The sequence below is a fragment of the Leopardus geoffroyi genome, chromosome B4 (assembly GCF_018350155.1).
Source record: "Leopardus geoffroyi isolate Oge1 chromosome B4, O.geoffroyi_Oge1_pat1.0, whole genome shotgun sequence".
Taxonomy (NCBI): Eukaryota; Metazoa; Chordata; class Mammalia; order Carnivora; family Felidae; genus Leopardus; species Leopardus geoffroyi.
This window is the reverse complement of record NC_059341.1, coordinates 49,889,904-49,914,622: the sequence shown is the minus strand read 5'-3', so window position 1 is coordinate 49,914,622 and position 24,719 is coordinate 49,889,904. Positions and strand designations below refer to the sequence as shown.

General features: G+C 36.5%; 1 long non-coding RNA gene across 4 annotated transcripts in view; it reads right to left on the bottom strand.

Moving 5' to 3' along the window:
* Positions 1-24,719, bottom strand: part of LOC123591920 — a 67,564-nt gene that overhangs the window by 11,821 nt on the left and 31,024 nt on the right. For 3 of the 4 annotated variants that reach the window (XR_006709496.1, XR_006709497.1, XR_006709498.1), the window contains 4 exons: positions 10,786-10,905; positions 10,180-10,337; positions 1,427-1,613; positions 633-706 (listed from right to left, as the gene is read on the bottom strand). This is a non-coding gene — a long non-coding RNA (uncharacterized LOC123591920). The remainder of the gene's footprint in view (positions 1-632; positions 707-1,426; positions 1,614-10,179; positions 10,338-10,785; positions 10,906-24,719) is intronic. The other variant, XR_006709499.1, reaches the window with a different exon arrangement.

The window sequence follows — 24,719 nt, the reverse complement described above, 5'->3', positions numbered from 1 at the left end:
TGGAATTATGTACATTTACTACACTTATATCTAATTATAATCCTCAAAATTCTATGGAAAATGTCTTCCTATAGACATTTTCAAAAATTTAATTCCAATATATTTATATATACTTACTAATCATTTCTTGCACACCAGACAGTGGTGATGCAAATATCAAAGTAAGATTTGTTTCCGGTATGGGATTAGGTTCAATAAACTGCTTTCATTCACATCTTTCCTAATGTAAGATATCTGGCTGCAGTCTTTCCTGGTTCTCTTCAAATCTCCCAGGTCTTTGTCTATTCAAATTTATTGAACATTTTTCACATTAACTACAAATTTCATCAATGATTCAATTTTGACACCTTGAACTTCTTTTCACACTCTTAGCTAAGGAGTGCTTTTACTTATATGGTGGCCATGTCTTCCAGCAGGAAAATTATGTCTAAAATGATTCATCTTTGATCTCTTCTTCCTGTATACTTTTACAGGCTGTTTTGTGCTACCAAAAATCAAATATATGGGACAGCACAGTGATAGTTGACCTTTTTGATTTCTACTTATACAACTTATTATCCACGTGACTTTGGTCAACTTATTTGACATCTTTCTGTTTTGCTCATCTTTCTAATGATAATAATTGCACTCACCTTTTGAAGTCTTAAGATACATTGAGATAGTGAAGTACAGTGCTTTCTGCAATGCCTTTGATACCTAAGTGTCCCTGGAAAGAGAATTCGAGATTAAATTATTGTTATTTAACTATTTAGTATATTGTTCTTGTGAAGCTTCCATAATTTTCTACATAAAATGTGTGAAACATATACACTCTCACCTTTAAAATCTTATTTAACAATTTAATTTTCCTATCAGAAAAAAAAATCAGTTTTTAGGAGTAGTACCTGGGGAGTGCAGATGGTTGGACAACAGATTATTGATTTCGGCTCAGGTCATAATCTCACAGTTTGTGTGTTTGAGCCCAACATCAGGCTCACACTGCAACATGGAGCCTGCTTGGGATTCTCTCTCTGTCTCTCTCTGCCTCTCCCCCAGTCTCTTGTGCACATGCACTCTCTCTCCCTCTCTCAAAATAAATAAACAAATATTAAAAAAGAAAAGAAAAGAAAAAATCAGTTTCTAAATGAAATAATTTATCCCAGTACACTTTTCGTAAGTTGCAGCCTAGGCAGTGGGAAACCACATTGTGTTTATATATTGGAATCTGAATTTCAGTCCCAGTTCTGCCACTGACTGTGTTCAGTAGGTAAGCCACTTAATTTCTCTGGGCTGAGGTATTCTCATATGGAAGACAGATGGATTTCTAAAGTTTCTTACAACTCTATTCTGATCCTAAATATTTCCCTCCTTTCAAAAGTTAAAGCTTATGTTATGAGGTGAATTGGGTCCCCTCAGAACCCATATTTGAAGTCTTGATTTCCGGTACCTCAGAATGTAACCTTATTTGGAGACAGGGTTATTGCAGATGTAATGGTAAGATGATGTCATATCGCAGTGGAGTAGGCCCCTGATCCAATATGATTGGTGTCCTCATAAAAGGGGAAAACTGGAGACAGAAATGCACACAGGGAAACTGTCATGTGAAGACGAAGGCAGAGATCAGGCCAATATTTCTACAAGTCAAGAAACATCAAAGATTGTCATCAAACTACCAGAAGCGAGGGGAGAGGCACAAAACAGATTCTTCCTCACAGGCCTCAGAAGAGACCAATCCTATGGATGCCTTGAACTTGGTCTTAGAGCCTCCAAAACTGTGAGACAGCACATTTCTATCGTTTAAGCAATCATTTTGTGGTACTTTGTTATGACAGCCTTGGGAAACTAATAAATCTTATTCCGTAATTAACTAAAAAATGCTGAGTGTCAATTATGATATAAATATATATGCATATATGTGTATCTGTATGTCTGTATAAATAATATAAAATACACTATCGGAGGCTTTGTTTGATTTATTGTATCAAGTAGACTGTTGATTGAAATATTGAGCAATTAAACATTGAATTCAATTACTGAACATTAGAGTTTCAAATTGAGAAAGATATATTTTAAGGAAAAGCTTCAAAATTATAATGGCTTTTTATATCAGAAAGGTCCCTAAATATATTTCCTCCTCTTTGAAGTCTAAGAGGATGTTGCTATCTCTAAATTGCCTCTCTCAGTTTTTAACAACTCCCTAAATGGGTTTCCTGAGCAAGTAAGAAGAGTATAAGCTGTCCCGGTCAGCAGTCAGCATTCTTGGTTCATATCACACTGGTTAGTGCTTCTGAGGTATTTTGATTTTCTTATGAGACTGCTTTTCCCATTTGCCCTGCATGTCTTTCTGTTGCCCTTTATGAGAATGTGAGCCCTGTGAACTTAAGGTTCGGAGCACTTTCATCCAATCTGAGAACTATCAATTTGACCATTGCCTAAATAATAACCTGCTATGTATCCTTTCATCCTAAAGAAAGACCATAATTGATAATTTGGGCACATTCTATCACAAACCTTCTTCCACAAAGTAACAAGGGGACCACTTCTAATTCAAAAGATTTCAATATAGGCCAGGAAATTATAATACCCTGTCATTCACTGAAACATAGTCATAGATGCTTTTGTTAGGGGAATATCTTAGGAATATTTTTAAAAGATTTTTTTAGTTTTTATAAGTTTATCATAATGATTAAGAAGACCGGCTCTGGGGGTGCCTGTGTGGCTCAGTCGGTTAAGTGTCCGGCTTTGGCTCAGGTCATGATCTCACAGTTCGTGAGTTCGAGTCGCGCATCAGGCTGTGTGCTGACAGCTCAGAGCCTGGAGCCTGCTTCGGATTCTGTGTCTCCCTCTCTCTCTGCCCCTCCCCTGCTCATGCTCTGTCTCTCTCTGTCTCAAAAATAAATAAAAACATTAAAAAAAAAAAAAAAAAACATTAGCTCTGGAGTTAGACCTAGACTGGGTTCAAATCCCAATTTTACCACTTTAATAGCTTGTGGCCCTGGGATCATGATGTAACCTTCATAAACACATCTCATTCCTACGACTAATACCAACCTTGAAAAGTTATTGTGAGGATTAATGAGATAGTACTTAACACAGCACTTAGAGCATAGTACTGACTACCAAAGGCTCAATAAAGGTTCTCTGTTGGGTTCTTCTTAGCAGCGACAGTAACATCAACAGCATTGCCAGGTTTCAGTCATTATGAACAATGGAAAATTTCAGTGGGGCAGACTGAGTGCCTCCTAGGTGATTACAGGCAACTAAATAGGTTCATTTGTATTGGCCACTTCTTATAGATACAATCTAACTTTGGCCTCTGAATATTAGGACGTAAATCTGAAAGCATTCAGTCCTATGTGACATGGGTTATCTACATAAACATAGGGTTCTCTGTGAGACAGACTGATGTAGGGCACGGAGATATAATAGAAAATAAGGACATAGACTGCAAATGATTGCTTTTAATTGAGTATGTCATCGGAAGGCAAAGTAAAAACTTTGAAACTCTCTACAAGTCTCAGGATTTTATACACTGCCCACGTTTAGTTCCTCTGTCAGACCTGCCATTTTATGTGTAATATAATACAGCTTAAGGTTATCAATCTTTAAAAAAGTATACCATTGCTTTATAGCCACTCCTGCTTTGCAATACAAATGACATAATTACTTGTTCTGGCTGGAGGGGGTCCAGTTCCTCTAGTTCATTTTTTAAATGCAAATCTTATTAAGTATTTTATCCTAAAATGGCTAATGCAAAAAGGGCAGTCCTAGACTAAGATGGACAACATGCCTAAAAAATAAATACTAGGCAAGTAATGAAACCTGAATTAAATCAGCGTAGTGGAAACCAAATTGATTACTTATTGAAATATGTTAACATGGTGTAATGGGTAACTGCCAAAGTCAGATATACAATAATATTACATGAATCATTGTCAGATAATCACAAAGGTTTATAAGAGCAATAAGAAATTTTAAAATCTTTTCTGCCGAAATCTAGAGGCTCATAAAAAAAATTACAGATAGTGATCTGTATATTATGTAATTCAGTTAAAAAGATCCTTTTGTTTTTTACAGGTTCTCTTTTTGGTTTTCTTCAAAATTCATAGGCTTGTTGTCAAATAGAATAATGGGCAGTTTTTCTATAAAATCTTGCAAGAAACTTTTAAGAATGCTAAATGCATTGTCTCTGCTCAATTCATTTTAAGGTTTCAGCTATGCAACAAAGTCTTTTTGAAAATTCTTTTTTTATTTTGAAATGTGGAATCCACATGAAAAGTATATATTGTATATTTTTGTGTGTACAGTTTAAAGAATTAAAAAAAAAAAAGAAACACCCAATGTACACACCACTGTCCTAATCTAAAAAAATATAGTTTCTGTCCTTGGAGCTACCTGGAACAATGCCTTTGAAGAGATTGCTTTCATTGAAGCTATTCTGAAAATAATTGAATTAAATTGTTTGGTTGCTTTAAATGTATCCATTGGTTTCTAGAATGTATCCATTAGTACTTATAGGCTTTTTTTTTTTTTAACCCAATTGTTTAAATGTCCAGTTTCACACAAACGATTTGCAATGTAATTTAAAAAATTGAAATGTAATACTTCATACATTTGTTCAGTGTTTAACAATTAGAGAGCATTTCACAGCTATTGTTACTCTCCAAGATGTTAACTTAGAAGATATAATACCTGAACAGCTCTTATTCATTTCACAACGTTTAAATAGCAGTAGGGAAAAGCTGGAGCGGAAAATCCATCCAAACTCAGATAATTGTACTACCTTTAAATTTTAAATTTGATCCTTTACGCCTCAGTTTCCCCTAAGATACATTTGAAAAACACACTGCCTGCCAGGATTGACAAGGTATTTGAGTATTTTGTTTGCCTGATCAAAGAGAGCTCAACAAAGAAGGGAAAGCCCATTGACTCCTGCTGGGAAGAAAGTGACTTCATTAGCACATCATAGGGGTGCCCCTTTGAAAGTGTGTTAAACTGTGTTAACAGTTTGGTTTAGAGGTGGGAGTGTGACTGGTTTAAACTTGTCTCATTAATATACTAGTGTGATTCTGAGTTGGATTTTGCAACCCTGTTACAGTATTGCCCCATTGCTCTCCCTAGAATTCCTTACAATTTCTACTTCTCCGCGGCTGACTGTTATCAAGGCTCTGTTCTTGAGTGATTTCTAGCCCTAGGACTCTTCCTTTGTTTCAGTCATCAAGAACTGTTAGCAGCTCATTTTCCCAAAGAAGGGCCATTTCGATGTATTCTGTTGTTTCAGCAGCCCTTTGTCTTCCCCTTGAAGAAGAAATGAACCCCCATGCTTTCCAGAGGGGCTGGCACTCAGAGAAGCATATTGCTTTATGTGATGAGAGATGTAGGAGGAGGCCCAAGTGACTGGACACACACACCCTAAGGGTTATCCGTGCAACCAATAATTAAGTTCTTAGAGGCTGATTACTTTCTGTTGCTTAGATGCAAAGCAAACAGAAGTGTCGTACACAGGATAAAAGCCAAAGAGCTGAGTATGTGTAAACCTCTTTTGGAAGATTTATTACATGTCACAATGTGGCTATAACTTATTCTCATCTGTCCCTCTTGGCACTTACCAACAGTGATGAAAATGGAGAGTCTTTACTCAGGGAACTCTTGACTGCATTACTATTAAATTATTTGCATATTGGTAGCACAGAGGAATCCTGGGATGGCATTTTTCCAAGTTTCATTACCCTAACCCTCACCACTCAATAAGAGTTCCCACAATCCCAATGAGGTGGAGAGAAAGCAGTGGAGCTATTTGCCTTCTGAGTATTTTCACCGTTAACTAATGAAGAATTGCAGGTAAATGACACTAACTGAAAGAATGGAAGGATGGAGGGATAGATAGATGGATAGAAGGCCCCAACAGTTTATTAACAAAGCAAAGTGGTTCATTGGAGGGGGGTTGGGGGGGGGCATTTAAATGAATGAGCACAATTGTATTGCAAAGCCACAGAGCCCCCTATTGGTAATACAATATAGTTTATCTTGGTTACTGCCGTTCTGTTTTGATGAACAGTTTCATCATTAGGTATTTGTTATGTCACAGACAGACAGATGACCATGAATCAATCTTTCTCCATCCAATCGCGTGCCTTTTGCTAACTACAAAGTGTCCACCTGCATATGCACTACGGTATACTCACCTCAACAACTAGACTTACAAAAAGTTCAGCACAGACCCCATAGCATCATGATTTTCTCCATCTTACTAGGTTTAAAATTACCAGTATTTTTATGAGTTATTTTTAACATTGTTAGCTTGACTTTTAAAGACCTAACCTTCCCCTACCTCACTTACAAATGAGATCTAATTTAAAGTGAATTTCTGCCTTTCAGACCAATTAGGGTAATGTTTCCTGCTTTCCTCTTTCATTTAGAATCTTCCACCTTGTTCTTCTATCAACACATTAATGCATTTCATTAGCAGAATGGAGATACTTTGGGATAGGATTGGAGAGAACTAAAGGTCTTCTAAAATCCTTAGTAGCTTCCCCAAACAACCCCAAGTTAAATAATCACTTAATTATTTAAATGACAAGAGAATTAGCAAATGTGTGTTTGAAAACATCAACTCAATATTGTTTGCATTGATCTATACCACAGACTTTAAATTTTAAATGTTTTACTAGGGAAATGCGGCCTCCAGACAAGTGCCCTGAATCTGCTCTCAACTACATTGTTGCTCCGAATCTCCATCAACATGAAAATTCTGGAGCCATTGTTTTTGTTTTTTTCTACCCTGACATGTCTCTTTATTTCCTCATGTGCATTACAGCAGCAAAGTCTTAATCCTGCTCATGCTTAGCTGAGGGCAGAATTAACCCTATTCCCTACATCTATCCCATTTCATCATGCTTTGATCCAATTAGTCTTTAACTCAAAACTTAACTCTTCTTAGAAATTCTTCCTCATCGAACCCTAATCCTTGATTTACCCACAAATTCATACGATCTCTTCCTTGTTAATTATACAAATTCTAGAATATTACAGCAAACATTTGTTAATTAACTGAAGCACAACAGAATGCCTAGATAAAATATTTATGTTCCTGTCACTTTTTCAGTCTTTTCTGAATTCTCATAATCTTATAACCTATAAATACTGTTGTTCCCTAATTTGTTGTTTTAAAATTTTTCCTTTCTTTGGTCTTGTATAATCTTCCTTGAAAACATCAACCACTCTTATAGCCTATTTTAGCTATTGCCGATATACAGATAATTCCCAATGCCTCCTCAATGTTTTCATCAGGATATACCAGAATTCCCTTCAACTCAATAAATCTATTTATTCAGCATTTATTAAGAGACTTCTGGTTCAGGCCATGATAGAGTACCTAGTTTTGTAATTAAATTCCCACCATAAACAACTAAAAAACTTAGAAAAATATATATGAGGGAACTGTTTTTAGGCATTTGATAGCAATTGAGACAAGGCTACAACCCATGAAAAAAGTCAGGCTCATGGGTGAGCACCATTACCACCTGTCAGAACCTTGGACATCTCCTGAGTTGACCTTATTCTGAGACTGCTTACAGGATGTCTGGCTGAGAGCAGGGGCTGGGAAAGACTATAGAGTGCTTGACGGAGTCAGTTCTGTTATGCCAAGATTAGGGCTCTTGCTGGGAAAGCCTGAAACCCTGACATATGATGATCATCTGAATGTATGTGCCCAAACATTTGGGCTCCCCAAATCCTCTAAATACTTAGATCCTATACAGGTGGCCTTTTCTGCATGTGGGGAAACACTGTAGAGTCCTCTCTCCCACAAGGAAACAGGGTCAGCTTCAGGATTTTCCCCACTATCTTCTTTTCTGCACGTCAGGCCAAACTTTGATTTAAGTCATAGCAAAAGCAAGTCAAAGATCTACTGGGCTTGATTAGTGAGGAAAGGGACTATACTTAAAAAAAGAAAGAACGAAAGAAAAGAAAGGAAAAAGATATTCAATAATTAGCCAGCATTGATGGCGAAAAGCCTGTGCAGAGTACACACAACTAAATTTTGAAGGTTCTTGATCAAGAGGACAGGACATAACACTAAAAAAAGGAGAGTTTATTAATTCTCCCAGGGTATGACTTTAACACTTGGCAAGGACTCCAGAGAATGATGCAAATTTGTTGCTTTATAGTGGCTTTCAGAAGTTTAGAGAAAGTGATGGCCCATGATAATTGAAGTTGCAATGCTTGAACTGCCATGTGAGACAATGGGGAAACGGATAAAAAGCCTCAGGGAGGTGGGCAGGCTAGAATGGCTCTATTATGTGAGACCAGAAGACCCGCCAGAGGATTATGTTCCACAGAAACATAATTATGTTCCAGATTATGTTCCAGAGAAAATGTCATTCAGCAATGCCATCAGGAATCCACTGGTGTGAGGGATACCAGAATCAATAAGTTCAGTGGTGGCTCTGTTCCTCAGGCCAAGGTAGATTCTAGGAAATGCTGTCACAGAACTTAGTTTGTAAGTGATAAGGTTTTATAAAACACATGAGCTTCTGGGAGTGGAAGACAGATTCTGCAAAGATTCTGGGACCTGCCACTTCAGCAAATTTCTAGTGCTCAATCATAAGGGCTATCCCAGGACAATCGCACCAACGTAAATGCTATTTACTGTATCTTTCATCACCCACCACAAAGAACCACAATACCCAATTGGCCTCTTTGGGTTCTGGAAGCAGCACACATTCCACATCTAAGAATACTCTGGCCCATGTAGTGAACTGATAGACTTGAATGGGGTCTGGAATGGAAAAGGACTCTACAGCAAGTCCAGGCTGCAGTAAATAAAACTGGCAGTTTGGGACCTAAAATCCAGCAGACTTTATGATTTTGGAGGTTTCAGCAGTGTAAAATATGCAGTATGGATTTTATGACAAATTCCAGTGGGAAAATCACAATTCAAGCCGCTAGAGAAGTCATGCCATCTGCAGCAAAAATACAAAACAAAACAAAACTATGTTCCTTTAAAAAAGCAGCTTCTGGTATGCTACAAGATTCTTAGTTTATCCGTTTGTTTAAAATTCCCTATGAGCTCAGTTATATTGGACCCGCCAAGTCATGTAATCAAGTGGTCCCAGCAGCAATCCATCACAAATTGAAACTGTATGTACTAAGCAAAACCAGAAGGCATAAGTAAGCTATGTGAACAGGTTGCTCAGAACCACATGTCACTCACCATGGTTGTTTCACCATGGTTCCTTCAGTTTATTCATACCTATGGCCATGTGAAAGATTCTACCTAATCAGCTGAAGGAGGGAAACAAAGCCCAGTGGATGGGTTGACTAGGTTAATGGAAGGATTGGCTCAGTATGTGGTATAAGCTGAAAATGATATGCCTGCTCTATAGTTATTATTAGAGGTGGCCTTGAAAGATATTGGTGAGGCAAAATTTTCCCAATAGGAGGAACTTTTAATGCTGTTTATGTCTATGCATGCTTTGATAAAATAAAAGTGTTCTGAGTGGAAAATGACTTAGCTAGCTTGCCAAGGAACTTATAGAAATAAATTGAAAGATCAATAACAAGAGAGTCTGGAGAAAAGGTTTCTGAAGGATATATAAAAATAGGTATAAGGTGAATATTTTTTTAATAAAAGCTAATGCCCACAGAAAACCAACTATGGAACAGGCACTGAAAAACCGAGCAGACAAGATAATTCAGAAAGTTGTCTTAAGTCAGCCTTTGTCATTAGCCACTTAGAACTAGCTAAAAAGGCACCCGGAAGGATTGACCACGGTGGCAAAGACTTAGATTATGTATGGGACTAATAGCATGGAATACCACTTACCAAGGCTAATATAGCTACTGTATCCTGTCATTAATTTTCCAGAAATAAGACTGACACAAAATGTGGCACTATTTCTGAAGGAGATACCATCACTCGGTGACAAGGTGACTACTTTTGGCTCCTCTTATCTGAGGATGACAAATGACATTTTTATTGGATGTGAGTTTGAATTCTGCTTTGTAGGACTTCAGCCAAAACTATTATCTGGAAGCCTACAGATGTCTAATTTACAGCTGTGATGACCAATATTGTGAGTTAAGTTTGCTACACCATCGTACCCAGTTTTTGGTCAAACACCAGTCTAGATGCTGCTGTGAAGGTATTTTTTAGGTACAATTAATTTAAATTAGTAGATTTTAAGTAAAGCAGTTTACCTTCCTTAATGTTGATGGGCCTCATCCATTCAGCAGAAGGCATCAAGAGAAAACACTGAAGTCTTCTTCAGTGTTTATAGAATTCTTCCTATAGACAGTCTTTGGACTCAACACTGCACCATCAACTTTTCTCTGAGTCTCCAGCCTGCTGGTCTTCCCTGAAAATTTGAGACTTGTCAGCCCCCACAATTATGTGAGCCTGTTCTTTAAAATATCTGTCTCTGTCTCTTTGTTTCTGTCTCTCTCTCTCTCTCTCTCTCTCTCCCCACACACACACACACACACACATGATATGAAAGTATCCAAATATTGGGATCCACTAGTCATATCGTACAATGTACCACCCAGAATTAGCTAGCCTTAGAACATTGGAATGACCTGCCAGAGGTAATGCTAGAAGCATCAGCTCAGAAGTAATATTCTGTGAGGATGGGCTGCCATCTCTTAGGATGCAGCATCCCCATTGAATTAGAGACTTATATAGCACTGTGTCCCCCCAAGAAAAACATGCATGCATACAGGAACCAAAAGGTAGAAGTAGAAATGGGTCTACATATATACCATCATTCCTAATGATCCACTGTAAGACTTTGAGATTTCCCTTACCACAACTCTGGATTCTGTACAGTTTGAGCTCCTGGTCCTAAATAGGGTCATATTCTTGCCAGTGGACATGTGTAGCAATTGACCTATATTCTTTGATTGCCATCTGGGCACTTTGGAATGCTGAGATCAGGGAACAACAGACAAGAAGAATAGTTATCATCTTGTCAGGGACAATTGATCCTTACCAGTAAGATGAGTTAGGATTATTCTTAGATAATGGACCAGAGAAAAATATTCATGGAATCTACTTGGATGTCTCTTGGTACTCCATTGCCTGACAGTACATGTGAGTGAACAAATGCAGTAACTCTATTCTGAGAAGGGTTTTGTTACACAAAACTCAAACACCCCTAGGTCACTCCACTAGTCATGGAAACCAGCAGAAATAACACTGAGGATGAGGGTTATACAAATCATTGTGGAAGAGAGACTATGAACACCAGTTGTGGTCCCAAGAACAACTACAGCAGTGGTGGTTATAGTTGTCCCACTAACCTCATGCTTTTTTTCCACCCTGGAAGAGAGGTCCATCGGAACCCTGAAAGGGCTACAACCTAAATACATAAAAAGTGAATCCATGTAATGCAAGACATGGATCATGTTAGTCATAGAGTTATTCCTCTCTGATCTCTCTTTGAGAAGAATTCGTCATTCAGTTGTGTTGAGTATATTTAGCTAACAGCCTCCAACTCAATGCTTTAAGGATGCACTTCAATGTTCCAGCCAAGGCTATGTTTTTGCCAGGCAGCACCAAACTAATGATTAAACAGAGCAGGGGTATTATAACCTGGCTGTTTCTCACTAACATGGGACTTCTCAAACAGGTAGAATTTGCTTCAGCGCTCTCCAAAGAGTTAGTCAAGGTTGTGTCAGATTTGTATCATGGGATGAGGCTCTTCCTGCCCAGGTCTTTTTCTTTCTTAATTTCTACTCACAGATGTCAGATCAGCCTCACAATCTGACATACCTGCCTTCTGCCTTTTTATCTTTCACAGGAGTTACCTACTCCTCCCATCCTCCAATAAACATTTTGTGCTCCTTAATCTTGCATCAATGTCTGACACACTATGGAAGCCAGAAAATATCTTTAGAGTGCTAAGGAAAACAACTGCTAAAATCTAGCATGCTATCTCCAGTGAAATTATCCTTCAAATGAGAAGCTAAAATAAAGACATTCTCAGACAAAGGAGAAAAAGCTGAGAGGATGTGTCACTAGCAGCCCAACATTACAAGAAATACTAAAGGATTTCCTTCAGCTGTAAGGAAAATAAGCCAAGATAAAAGCAGAGAGGTGAAAAGAAATAAATGGCTCTGGAATGGTAAATAAATGGATAAACATGAAACTATTTACTATTTGGAGCAACAATCATATTTTTGGGGGGTTTTTACATTAGGATGAAAGGCATGACAAAATTAGCAGAATATAAAAAATGAAAAAGAGATGAGAGTGTATTAAGTGGAGTCAACTGGTAGAAAGAGCTTACATTGTTTAAGATGTTCTAAAAGTACTAATTTAAGGTATACTGTAATAAGTTAAAGAAGTAATTTCTTGGATAACCACAAAATAATGATACTAAAAGTTATAACCCCCCCCCCAGGAAAAAGCTAATAGAGGAATAACAAAAATATTTAATCAATACAACAGTAACAAATAATATATGGAACAACAAGACCAAAAAGTAAGATGTTAGACTTAAACATAACCATGTCATAAATGCACTACACATGAATTGATTAAAAATCCCTATTAAAACACAAGGATTATCAGAGTGGATTTTAAAAGATCTAATTGTATATTGTTTACAAGAAGTGTACTTTAAGTATAAAAGTAAAGGTATATTGAAAATAAAACAATGGACAAAAAGGTTTTCCATGTAAATACTTACCATAAGAAAGATGCTATTACCGTATTAATATTAGACAAAACTGCATTGAATGCAAGAAGTGTTACAAGACGTAAAGAAACACTTTGTAGAGATAAAAGTCCTATTTAATAAGAGGATATATAAGCCTAAACTACTATGGACCTAATAGTAAAGATTTAAAATATATAATGCAAGAGTTAACAGAACGAAAAGAATACACAAGTATATGCACAAGTTCAATTGGGCAGTTTAACACACCTTTCTCAGTAACTGAGAGTATAAACAGGTAAAAAATTTAGTAAGCATATAAGATTTGAAAAATATAACACACTCAAGTTTTAACTGATGAATATAAAACACTGCAAGATTTCAACCCAGTTGTCTCAATAACTAAGAGAACAGCAGACAAAACCCCCAAAGGTAGACTCAGAATAGCCAATACAATATTGAAGGATTACAAAGTTGGAAGACTGACACTCTCTGACTTCAAGATTTACTAAAAAGCTAATAATCAAGACAATGTGGTATTGGTGAAGGAACAGACAAAATAGAGAGCCCAGAAGTAGGTCCACATAAGTATAGTCGACTGATCTCTGACAAAGGAAAAAAGGGCATCTCAAAATAGAAAAAGTAGTGTTCCCAACACATGGTGCTGAAACAACTGGATATCTGCATGCAAACAAAACAAACAAAACAAAAGCAAAGAAAGAAAGAAAAAGAAAATAAAGAATTTAGGCACAGATCTTATGTTTGTCACAGAAATGAATTCAAAATGGATTCTAGATCTAAATGGAAAATGGAAAATTATAAGCTCCTAGAATTTAACATTAAGAGAGAATCTAGGTAATCATAAGTATGGCAATGGTTTTTTTTAGGTAAAAACCAAAGGCATAATTCATGAAAAAATAACTGATAAGCTTGAATTCATTAAAATTAAAAACTTCTGCTCTGTGAAAGACAATGTCAAGAGAATGAAAAGACAAACCACAGACTGGGAGAAAATATTTGCAAAAGACACATCTGATAAAGCAGCATTATATATTTTATAATATACAAAGAACTCTTATGACCCAACAATAAGAAAATAATCCATTTAAAACATGGGCCAAAGACATTAAAAGACTGCTCACCAAAGAAGTCATATAGATAGCAAATAATCATGAAAAGATGCTCCACATGATGTGTCATCAGCGAAATGCAAATTAAAACAATAGCAAAATATCACTCCAGACCCGTTAGAATGTCCAAAATCCAGAACACAAGACACCAAATGCTGGGAAGGATATGGAGCAACAGAAACTCATTGCTGGTGGAAATGCAAAATGGTTCAGCCTCTTTGGAAAAACAATTTGGCAGTTTCTTCCAAAACTAAACATACTCTAACCACACAACCCGGCAATTGCATGTCTTGGAATTTACCCAGAAGAGTTGAAAATTTATGTCCACACAAAAGCCTGTACATGAATATTTATAACAGCTTGATTCATTATTGCCAGAATTTGGAATCAATCAAGATGTCCTTCAGTAGGTGAATGGATAAACTGTGGTACATCCAGACAAAGGAATGTTATTCAGTACTAAAAATAAAAGCTATAAAACCATGAGAAGACATGGAGAAACTTTAAATACACATTACAAAGAGAAAGAAGTCATTCTGTAAAGGTCACATACTGTATGACTCTATATAACATTTTGGAAAAGGAAAAACCATGGAGACAATAAAAAAGATCAGTGGTTGGCAGGGGTTGGGGGAAGGAGGGATAAAGAGGCAGAACAAAGAGGATTTTTTAAGGTAGGGAAACTATTCTGTATGTAATTATAATGGTGGGTATATGTCAATATACATTTGTCCAAACTTATGAAATGTACAACATGGAGTGATTCCTATTGTAATCTGTGGAGTTTGGATGTAAAAGATGTGTCAACATAGTCTCATCAACTGTAACAAATGTGTTACACTCAGGTGTAGGATATTGAGTGTGGAGAAGGATGTGCATATATATGGATAGAAAGTATAAAGGAGCTCTGTAATTTCTACTCAGTTTTTCTCTAAACCTAAAACTTCCCTAAAAAATAAAGGATATTTAAAAGAAAAAACAAGTTAATTGCATAACCCCCACCCCCCACCAAAATCAATAAGAATAAGATTTGAAGAACTGACAAACCAAATTTATCTAGTTGACATATATAGAACATCATATGCAACAACCACAAAAAGCATATTCTTCTGTGGTGCACATAACACATTTACCAAAATAGACCATATTCTGTCCTTAAAATAAGCTTTGACAAATTCCTAAGGATTTAAGTCACATTCTGATCATCGAAGTATTTACATTAGAACTGAATAAAAGATAGACGACTAGGGGCGCCTGGGTGGCGCAGTCGGTTAAGCGTCCGACTTCGGCCAGGTCACGATCTCGCGGTCCGTGAGTTCGAGCCCCGCGTCGGGCTCTGGGCTGATGGCTCAGAGCCCGGAGCCTGTTTCCGATTCTGTGTCTCCCTCTCTCTCTGCCCCTCCCCCGTTCATGCTCTGTCTCTCTCTGTCCCAAAAATAAATAAACGTTGAAAAAAAAAATTAAAAAAAAAAAAAGATAGACGACTAGAGAATCTATAAATATTTAGACATTAAGCAACATACCCCTGCAAAAGACTTAATTCAGAGAATAAATCACTAGGGAAATTAGAAAATATTTTGATCTAAATGATAAAAAAATACAACATGTCAAAATTTATGCAATGAAGCTAGAGCATGCTGAGTAATAATTTTGTAGTTTTATATGCATGCATTACAAAAGAAGGATCTAAAATCAATAATTTAAGCGTCTTCCTCAAGAGTGAGAAAAAGAACAGCAAACTAAACTCAAAGAGGGTGGAAGGGAAAAAGATAATTAGGTAAGAGTAGAAACAGGCATACAATAGAGGCAGTCAACAAAGCCAAAAGTTGGTACTTTGAAAAGATTAATGAAATTCATAAACAACCAGTAAGATGGACAAAATAAGGGGTTGGGAGAGAATAAGAAGCATAAATTATCACTATTCAAAGTAAAAAAAGGAAAACTATATTGTAAAGATATTAAAAAGGTAATAAGTGATTTTTTGAAGAATTTACATTCACTAAATTTTTAAAAATCATGAAATGGGAAAAAAAAATCCTTTGAAAACACAAGTTACCAAAACCAGCACAAGATGGAAAATCTAAAGTGTTGTATGTCTTTAAAAAAATTTTTTTTAATGTTTATTTTTGAGAGAGAGAGACCGAGTATGAGCAGGGGAGGGGCAGAGGGAGAGAGGGAGACATAGAATCTGAAGCAGACTCCAGGCTCTGAGCTGTCAGCACAGAGCCCAACGCGGGGCTCAAACTCATGAACCATGAGATCATGACCTGAGCTGGAGTTGGATGCTCAACTGACTGAGCCCCCCAGGCGTCCCTGAACTGTTCTATGTCTCTTAAAGTGTTTTTCTCCAAGTTAAAATCTATTGATTCAATACCATTCTAATCAATTTAGAACAGTTTGGGGGGGTAGTAAGTGGGAAGTGACAAGCTAATTCTAACATTTGTATGAAAAGCTAGCAACCTAGAATATTCAAGACAATCTTAATAAAATTCAAAATTAGAGGGCTTACTCTACCAGATTTCAAGATATAGTAATTAAGGCAAATATACCAATGATATCAAATTAACAAACCAAAAGTAAGCCTACACATATATGGTCCTACTGCAAGTTAGTGACAGTAAAGATGATCTTTTCAATAAATAGTTCTGGAGCAGTTGCATTTGTCTATGGGATATAAACAAATCTCAAAACTTTCTGCACACCATAAAGAAAAATAAGTTTGAAGTGGGTAACAGACCTGAATTTGAAAGTTAACAAATCAAATTTCTAGAAGAATTACAGAACAATATCTTTATAAACTTGGCTAAAGATTTCTTAAAAGTACATAAAGAGATGAAAGAAAAAAAAATGGGACTCAGTTAAGAACATCTGTTCATCGGGGCGCCTGGGTGGCTCAGTCGGTTAAGTGTCCGACTTCAGCTCAGGTCACGATCTCACAGTCTGTGAGTTGGAGCCCACGGGGCTCTGGGCTGATGGCTCAGAGCCTGGAGCCTGCTTCTGATTCTGTGTCTCCCTCTCTCTCTGCCCCTTCCCCGTTCATGCTCTGTCTCTCTCTGTCTCAAAAAATAAATAAATAAATAAATAAATAAATGTTAAAAAAATTATAAGAACATCTGTTCATCAAAAGAAAGGCAAACTACATCTGAGAAACTTTATTTGCAATACATCTGACAAAGGAGTTGTATTCAGATATGTAGAGAACTCCAACAAATCAGTGGGAAAAGACAACCCAGTAAAAAGTGCAAAAGAATTGAAAAGGCAATTAGTAAAATATGATATCCAAATGGCCAATAGGTACATAAAAATGTGCTCAACATTATTGGTCAATAAGGAAATGTAAATTTCATCTACAAGGAGGCCACTATAAAGCCACCAGAGTGGCTAAAATCAATCACTGACAATATGAATTACTGGCAAGGATACGGAACAAGTGGGACTCCTAAATTTAGCTTTTGAGTGTATCAATTGCCCCAGCCAATTTTAGGAAGTAATGAAAGTTGAAAAACTAATCTTATACCTATCTTATGACATACCAATCCAATGCCTACATATATACTCAAGAAAATGGCATAAATATCCACAAAAAAATGAAATAGTAACAAAAATGTTAATAGTAACTTTATTCATAGAAATTAAAAACTATATATAGTCCACATGTTCATGAAGAAGAGAATGGATAAATAAGTCATGTCATGCTTATGCAATGGGATTCTATACCATAATACAAAAGAATGAACATAGAACAGCATCGGTGAATCTCAAAAACATTGTGCCAAATATAAGAAGTCAGACACAAAAAAGTAAATACTGTTTGGTTCCACTTATAGACTCCCTATGTAGTTCAAAACCAGAAAAAATAATTTATTGCATTAAAGTTAGAATGGCAGTGACCTGGTAGGGAGAAGGTGTTGATTAGGAAGGGGCATGAAGAAACCCTCTGGGAAGTTGGAATTGTTCTATACCTTCATCTGAGTCCCAGTTACATGGAGGTATACAAATGTAACAGTTATTGAGCCCTACACTTAAGGTGTGTGTGTGTGTGTGTGTGTGTGTGTGTGTGTGTGTAATTGCTCACTTTATATTTATCTATTTATATTTCTCAATTTATTTATAATAAAATGAAAACACACATATACAAATATATACAAATGTTATTTAATCATTATTCATCACTTAAATTGTGGTTGCCACTGAATTTGAAGTTAGGACTCACAAAGATGAATGAACAGTGGTGCCTGGGTGGCTCAGTTGGTTACATGCCCAACTCTTAATTTTGGCTCAGGTCTCTGCATTGGGATGCTCCCTGCTCCATCTCTCCCTACCCTTTCTCTCTGCCCCTCCCCTGCTTTCTCTCTCTCTCTAAAAAATAATAATAATAACAAAAAACATGAATGAACATCCTACCACACATTCTGGTGGTGGGGTTGCGAAGACAGGTATTTAAACAGACAAATCAGAATATCATATCATAAATTCTTTTTCAGAGTCATCATTATGTTGCTGAGGTAATAACTAGGATGACAAAAACCAAGTCTTTGTGGGGGCTGATGGCGAAGGCTTCCCTCGAGAACAAATTTTGAGCTTGGAATTTTATATTTTATTTTATTTTATTATTTTTCAGCTTGGAATTTTAAATGAAATAGAAATGTTCTGGGGAGAAAGAAAATAGAGTAGGTGGAGTTTGCTTTTCCAGATGGATATATAAAAAGGTGAGATTCAGGAAAAATAAGTGGGGTTCATAATGCTAATGAAATTAGTGACCTGGATTATATCCAGATTACAAAAGGCTAAATAATTTAACACTAATGATTCCTAGGCATGAGTTAGGTGTGTTTAAATAACTGTGGAGTCTTCTTTATTTTATTTTTAAAATTTTATTAATGTTATATTTATTTTTGAGAGAGACACAGAGCATGAGCGGAGGAGGGGCAGAAAGAGAGGGAGACATAGAATCTGAAGCAGGCTTCAGGCTTGTAGCTATTAGCACAGAACCCAATGCTGGTCTTGAACTCATGAGCCTCTAGATTGTGACCTGAGCCAAATCAGAAGCCCAACTGACTGAGCCACCCAGGCACCTATGGAGTCTTCCTTCTCCTTCTCCTTCTCCTTCTCCTTCTCCTTCTCCTTCTCCTTCTCCTTCTTCTTCTTTTCTTAATGTAATTTATTGTCAAATTGGCTGACATACAGTGTGTAAAATGTGCTCTTGGTTTTGGGGGTAGATTCCCGTGGTTCATCGCTTACATACAACACCCAGTGCTCATCCCAGCAAGTGCTCTCCTCAATGCCCATCACCCATTTTCCCCTCTCCCCCATCCCCATCCATCCTCAGTTTGTTCTCTGTATTTCAGAGTCTCTTATGGTTTACCTCCCTCCCTCTCTGTAACTATTTTTCCCCCTTTCCTTCCCCCATGGTCTTCTGTTAATTTTCTCAAGATCCACATAGGAGTGAAAACATATGATATCTGTCCTTCTCTGACTGAGTCTTCTTTATAACATGCAAGTTACTCCAGAGATCGTCATGCCCCTCTTGTACTTCCCACGCCTCCACCTTATCGAACACTCTCATAGGGAGCCACTGTAACTCCAACAGGAGTACATCAAGTACCACCAGTGTTTTGGGGACAGAAAGAAAAAAAGATTGAAAATAAATGTTTTAGGACAAGGCTGTGGTAAGCCAAGAAAGGAAAGATGAGGCTCTCATCAAAGGCAGAAACAGAATTTTCAAGCTATTTCTGAATAAACACAATAGGAGTAAGAATCTGATTGGTGGTTGGAGATAGTCACTCTTCCAATCCTGGAGAATATCATCCTTGTATATTTCTGGTTTCCACCTTGTTACCAAATTGGAACAGACACTCCCTGAAACACTCAGTTCTTAGTAAAAACAATATTACATGAATTATAAATGTAATGAGAATCTTTCTCAAAGTGTGTATTTTTAATGTTCACTATGTTCCTCTTTGTACCCGACAAATGCAACTCTGAAATAGTCCTCTGGTTTTGTGGCAGGGTTTCATACAATCACAAGGGGATATAAATAGTCTTCTATCTGGCTTTTTTTTTTTCACATGTCTTACTTTTTCCATACAATTTATGCTATCCTGAGAAGTTGGAGATTCCTCACCTTTCATCTGTAAAAATATTCTGTGTTGTCAGACTGTTTGAGCAGTACATTTGACAGGCTTTCATGTTCCATCTTTCCTATTAAAAATTGCACCATGAATAAATACTGCCCCCAGTAGTTAGTTAAAATAGTATCCGGCCACCTTTCACCCCTTTTTGCTCACAAAGTAATCTAAACCTAGCACATTAAGGGAGAGATCAAAGTGATGTTGCTGTTTTATGTACAGTAGGTGCAGCTGGCTCATTTGTGAGTTACCCCTCTCTAGGGCAGAGATAAGGCATGCAAACAGTTAGTTGTGGCCTTTCACCCGCAAAATCGAGTTCATAGTAAAATATGTGTGATGCACAAAAGAGATAAATAGGAAGAGATGTAGAAATCAACATAAAGAAGGAAAAGAGACAGATTTAAACATTTTCCAGATATTAAAATGTCACAGTATTTAAAATGAACAATTATGACAGAATCTAAATTTCTTTATGTGTGCTACATGGGGAAGAGGCCATATTATCTCTGTCCAATAAACGCAGGACAGACAGACAAGGCATGATGCAACCTTTATTCACATGTTAACCTCTAAAACTACCCTGCTAAGCAACTTCTGAAAAAGTCTTTTCTAAATCTGAACCTGATTTATCTCCCAAGTTATGAGCTTCGTCACCAGAGAGTCTAGTTCAAACATCAAACATTGTTCTTCGAAGGAAGAAAGTAACTCCCCCACTGTCAATGTAATTTTATCCCAGTGGCTGAGGATCACATTTTCCATTGTGGAGCACATTTTGCTTTTTCTTTTGTCCTCCTCTCCTTTTACAGAAAAGTCACATTAACGCCAGCCAGGATGTGGAATGCAGATGTCCAGCCACTTCAGGGATATTCAGGGAGATGGCAGGTATGACTAACGCAGGCAATGTACTTTTCTTGCCATATTTCTTTTGAGGATGCCTTCAGATTTGCGCCATGTCGTTGATTTTACAAGCTGTGGGACATGGCACTATATTTAGCCCAATATTGTCTTCCAAGAGCAGGCAAAAGGTTTTTTTTGTTTTTTTTTTTTTAACTCTACTATACCACAGAGGTAAGCCCAGGCATGCCAAACAGTTTTAAAATGTTATGAACCCTGTGAGGACAACCCGGGTCCTAGAGGAAAGACATTCAGGATACTTTAAAACATTTGATCTAGGTCTTTCACTTCCTATGAGACATGTTACCAAGTCACCTTCTGGTAAAACTTGGGGATAAATAAATCTGTGAGAGGTTTATTTCTGTTTATTCTATGTTTTACCGTCACTTGTTTCTGCCCTCAGTGCTCTTTTCCAAACGGAGTTTATGATCTCTTACCCTCAGAGCACATTTGCAAAAGGATGAAAAGGTGTGTTCCTTCTCTTTTGAAAATGCCTAAACTTTTAGAAGTCATCTCGCAAAGTGCCTTCCTTTTAGAAGGGAGAGAAAAGAATGGCTTGCCTTTAAGGTGGACCAAGAAGGAAGTGAAAGCTAGTTCGGTCAGTCAGCCTGAGAAGAAATCTGAGGTCTCCAGAGTAATGAGAACTTGAAAGTCAACTTGTGCCAGCCATTCATGGAGATAAGACTGCAGAGCATTGGGGTTTATTCTGGGAAGAATTTCTGGAAGCCACCAAGTCCTGGGCACAGGGTGGATTTGTTTTGCCAAAGATTCAGGTGTCACCAGATTTGAAGATTCAAAAAGAGCCAGTGTCAGCCTGTCATTTGCTTCAAACAGATTTTCCTAACCATTACCCTTGACTCTCAAACAGAATCATCATTCCAGACAGCCTGGTCTATACATGTTTCCTAGAGCATAACTGTTTGCTGCTTAGAGTCACACGACTTTGATTCGTGACATGGTTTCTCTCTGGAATGTGTCCCACATCTTCCTGTCTGATCTCACCTTCCCAGGACTTTAATCTGAATTCCTCTTCCTCCAGGAAGTCTTCCCAGAGTACTCCAGATTTCAGTAATCTCCCCTTTCTCTAACGTAATCATGTATGCCCTTGCTCCTCATTTTTGACATTAGTTGCAACAGCTATAATTTTAATGTATTTATTACTATTTAGCTACTTAAATGATGCAAACATGCACAACTTTCCCGGTTATACATTAAGTTCTTTGAAGGAAGTGACCATGTCAATATCATTCTCTATATTACCCACAGAGCTTTGAGAAGCATTGTGCAGTGGTTAAGAGCACAGATGCTGAAACCAGACTTCTGGGATTAAGTCCTGGCTTAACCACTAACTAGCTGTGTGATCTTAGACAAGTTGTTTAATTTTTGTGCTTCAGATACTTCTTCAGGACAACATAGACATAACAATAGCAATTATTTCAATACAGTTTTGAAAATTAAAAAACTCAATACATTTAAACAGCAGCACTTAACAAATATTTGCCATCATCATAATTATCACTATACTTATAATTATTCACATTTTCCCTGGAATACCTTCTTTTATTGCATTTACTTATGTGGATTCAATTAGAAAACATTTCTTGAGTTTCTACTGAATGCAAAGCATTGTTCTAGGCAACATCGAGAGAGAAAAAGACATATGCAACATATTTCCTTCTCTCAATAAATTTAACATGTGAAGAATACCTATCATTTAAGGAAAACTTATTCCATCTCCTTGTTCAGGTCTTCCTGGAAGCTTTCTCTGAATGTGGCACATCACATGGCATAGCTTGCCTAACTAAATTATTAAACACCTGAGGACAGAGCCTACCTTAAGGTGATTTTATCACTCGTAGTATCCAACAGAATGTTTTTCACATTGTAAGAACTGGGTAAATATTTAGTAATTGATTTAGCTTTATTTTGTCATTGTTTCTTTAGTGCAACTCTCAGGAAAAGCAAATACTAGCCTATTAGAAATACCTTGTTGTTGGAAGAGGTTGAAATTCCATAGTGTTGACCTTTGTGGTAGTACTAATTAGAGGCTCTAAATGATTTCAGTAAAGCCAAGGAATTATGAAGTCAATTTTCAAAAGAATTTGTATGTGTGAGATATATACATATATATTATTGTATCAGCATCAAAATAGCTAGTTTCTTTCAAGGATATCACATAGGTTCTATGTTTGAATTTTTCTGCATAGATCTTATGACTTAAGGGCTATTGAAAACTCAAGGCTATCTTAGAATAGTATCTGAAATAACAATGCCCCTAAGTACAACACATTTCATTCTTTATCCTATGAAAAGATAATAAACAACACAATCATGTCGAATTTTTAATTTTCCACACTTTAGTCTGAGTGGTTTGTTTCTTCTATGAGATCTAGGGTTACAACTGTTTTCATAACTTTTAGAATTGTAGCTCTGATTTGGTTATATGCCTTGTCTTTTTATTATTCTATATCTACCATTCAGCATGTAAAAAAGAATTATTAAATATTTGTGGAATGTTGAAAGGGAAAAAAATTCCCTTTTATTAATACTCAGAATGTTGAAGGAGGAAAAAGAAGATTTGACAAAAGTGTTTCTAACATAAAGAAATCAAAATTCATAGTCAGAATTTGATTGAAATCATATATGTTTTAGCTATGAATTGGAGAAGATAAAATTTAGAATGTAAAATTCAAGGTGTAAGTTTACTTTAGGCACATTTCCTTAGAATTATGAAAACCAAAGCGTTTAATAATATTGCCAAAGTATTGCCTATAAGTTGTAATTATAAAGCAAGGGAATTATGAACAATAACTTACAAATTCACCTGTGCTATTTCAATATTCATTCATTTGTACTTGTATTTGAACATTTCTATGTTCTTGTCTCTCATGACTCTTTATTTGTACATTTAATTAGGACAGGGAAATGAAATCAGCATAAAGCCAATTAAGGTAAATAACAAGTCACTGGGTGTTGTATGGAAACCAATTTGACAATAAACTTCATATATTGGAAAAAAAATAAATAGTGATATAGAAAGAGCTTATAAACAAACAAAAAAGATAAATAACAAGAGTATACTGTGAAAAGTTTTTATGTTATCTGTATTCCCAGGTCCTAGAATAGTGCCTGGAATATTGGTATATAGTAGGTGCTCAATAAATTGGAGCTGAACGTTTTTAAATGGACTTTTTGGTAAAAGATGGACATCCTTTTGTTAGATATATTTAAAAGAGGATCCCAGATAAAATTAAAAATAAACAATGAAAGAGTTATACAAACCTACCAGATTAAGTTAACTAAAAATGTCATTTCTCCTCTTTCATTGCTTATGTTCTTTCAATTTCATAAGAAAATTATTTTCTAAGCCAAACTAATATCAAATGTGATCTCTATTTATGAGAAAACCACATAGCGGAAGCTATCAAAGTAGGGTTAAATTTACATTCTGTCAAATCGTTTTACTTTAAGGGTTCTTGGAAGTCAAGCATGCTGGTTAATTCCCCATAGAGATTTGAATGCTCCAAAAACAATTCAGAACTTCCACTCATCTCTGCTAAAAGAAAAAAAAGGCGTAATGAGTATATAGGAGGCGGGATAAGAAAGAAAAAGTAAAAATGAAGAACGGCTGTTTAATTAAGGTGACAATGAATCTTTGAATCATCTAGGGACTTAACTGGTCATGGAATAATTCTCTACGAGTTTTTCCTAGTATCCAGCATATAGACACAAGCCAAATCTAGTTGCAGCATGTTAAAAATGGAACAGAAACACACACACGCACACACGCACATGCACACACACACAAGTTGAAATAAAATAAATGAAAATTACTTGGAACTATAATGAGACATAAAAAGTGATCGCAAGAACCAACAATTTCTGTTGTTTAATCTTGTGTTTTAAAACTAGAAAGTGTTTTATAACGC